This window comes from Orbicella franksi, chromosome 5 (assembly GCF_964199315.1).
Source record: "Orbicella franksi chromosome 5, jaOrbFran1.1, whole genome shotgun sequence".
NCBI lineage: Eukaryota > Metazoa > Cnidaria > Anthozoa > Scleractinia > Merulinidae > Orbicella > Orbicella franksi.
In genome coordinates, this window is record NC_138149.1 from 11,857,461 (window position 1) to 11,860,144 (window position 2,684).

A 2,684-nucleotide genomic window follows, 5' to 3' on the forward strand; every position below is an offset into this window, starting at 1 on the left:
GTGGATTGACAGTGTTTGGAAATTGCGCTCTTACGCCGGCGCTTTTGAAGGAAACCCATCAACCTATACATTTTCTGAAAGTTTAATAGTTGTAGAGTACAATCATATCTTTGAAATTTTCTTAAAAGTTTATTGTCGCAGTGATATTAAAAGAAATACCCAGAAACGCTGCTTAGCTTAGACTGGTTCGCTTGCGCGCGTGAATTATCGGAGCGGCGCGATTAACATCGGGACTGTTTTCTCACACATCACCCTCAAAAAGGGTGTCGGCGATTTTCCAAGTGTTTTTTTTTTTCTACACCCTCGTAAAGTTTGATATTTTCAATGCGGACGTTTCCGTGTACTAAAGAGGCCATAACTTTGAAACGAAAGCGAAATTAAACCAAGCCCAACACACTTTCTCGTAGGAGGTATACTGGAACATACCTGCCGATTTTCAGCCAATTCCGTCGGAAGACGCGCATAAACGAACTAAAAATGTTCGTCCTTATATGCAGTTTTATTTTATCGAGAAATAGACGAAAAACCTTTTATGAGATTGGTATGATTAGGTGTTAAAAATCCCTCCCCACTGACAGATGTCGGCATGGGTCAGTTTACCACAACAATGGCTTATGACAACTTGAAATAAACAGGCGTCTCAGTACACTTCTGGCCCGGAAACCCGTCGCTGTGAAATCGTCCGAGGAGCGAGAAATTACGAAGAGCTTTATACAGGTTTGTATTTAAACTGTCGTGATTTCTTTTACTTAGAAGCTTTCGTCGGCGGCATTGGTATTATGTTGCTCAAGTATAGGATTCTTCGTTCTCCAGAATTTTTTGAAACCACGCCTCGTGAAGCCAAAAAGAGGAAATCTCCAGGTCTACTTCGTCTGCATCTAAATCGTCTAAATCTGCGCTTGACTTTCTCGTTGTGGAAGTTTCGGAATCGCGTCCGTTCTCCAGCAATCTCGTGCGACTAGCACTTGTTGTATTTTGTCCTTCAGCTTCATTGGCGGGACTAGTGTCCTCGAGTTCCTTCAATAATTCTTCTTGGTTACAGTGCGACCCACGGTCGCTCACAGCTAAAGATCTTGTTCGACGCTGAACCTGTTGGTTCCACCAGATTTTCGCTTCTTTGGCTTCTTCGAAGACGAAAATGGGCAAGAAGTTTTCTTGCGTTTTCGTCCTGACATAAAGAAAATTTGACAAGAACGATAGCTAACTTCAGATCGAGAACAGTTCGCGTGCACAAATGAAATATCACACCACAATTCGCACCACACTTGCCAACTGGCGGTGAATTTTAATTAGAGGTGTCAACGCGCCGTAAGGGGTTAAGGCTGGTTTCCATATGATCGCAGACGATTGCAGACGATCGCAAAGAGAGTTGTTTCCATATAATCGCAGATGATCGCAAGCGATCGCAGAGCCGACGTTGCATACATTTCGGACAGCGGAACTGTCAAAATTACACGCGCGTTGTGTTGGCGGGAAAATCGCAGCAAACAATATAGCGGACGTCGAGGAGGAAATTTTGCTGCAAACAGATTTATTTCTTCTTTTAGTCAACCTATTTTGAAATTCCCTTGGCACTGCATCTCGCCCCGATTCAGAGGGTAGCGTTTTCAATCGCTTCAGACAACGACCATATGCAGTTCTTATGCTGCGGAATTTGACCTGCCTCAGCCGCCGATAAATTAAATTTCTCCCCGATTTTTTCCCAGCAATTAGCCTTTTCGTTTTTGTCTTTGAAATCTTTACTGTTGCGGTGGTAAACCCACTGATATCGCGCAACTTCCTGCATAAGTTTCTCGTTACTAACGTTACTTTATTCAACGCCAGCCATGTTTACAACAAATATAAGCGGTTGCTTTGTTGCAAAGAAGCGTTGAATCATGGGTCGGGATTCAAAATATCATGGGGTACGTTTCGAAAGCAGATCACAGAACTTTGGTTTCCATATGATCGCACGATCGCAATTGATCGCAGACGATCGCAGAACCTTTTGCGATCTGCGATCCGCGATCCGCGATCGGCTGCGATCATATGAAAACCAGCCTTTAATCAGATTCAAAATTAGTTTTTCTCTGTATCTTAAAAAGTGAAAAAAAGCTTTTTTCCTATTCTTTTTGTAAAATATTTATTTCAGTCCTCTCAATTTGAACAGCAAAAAAAAAAAAAAAAAAAAAAGAGAGATTTTCGCATTTTTCGTAAAAATCCACCTACCACGATACCTTAACCTCTGGCGTGTTGTTGACTTTTCTGCCGACATATTCCTTGCACAATCTTCTCTTAGAAAGTCCGTGATATATTGTGTACGTAATTTCTACAATCTTGGAAAAATTGGTTACGCTATAGTTTGTTAAGATTTAACTGGAAAAAATTGCGAAATCACACGCTAACAATTGATCCTTTTTGTTTGAGTTTCTAATTTTTTTCCAGTATGAACCAAGAGCTCCGCTTTTAGGCTTGGCTAAATCTGTGGTTGGGTGACAAGAGAAGCCTGAGAACGAAGTTGATATGATATCCTCGTGATTTGCAAAGCGCGGGAAGACTGAAGCTGGCGAAAGCAGTTTTTACTACTCTCGAACAATCAATCGACTGCATTAAGTCACATGAGTCAAAAGTGAGGTTTATTAGCATGCCAGTTGTATGCGATCGCTGTTTTTTCGCCAAATGAATACACTTTCCTTTTTTCAAAG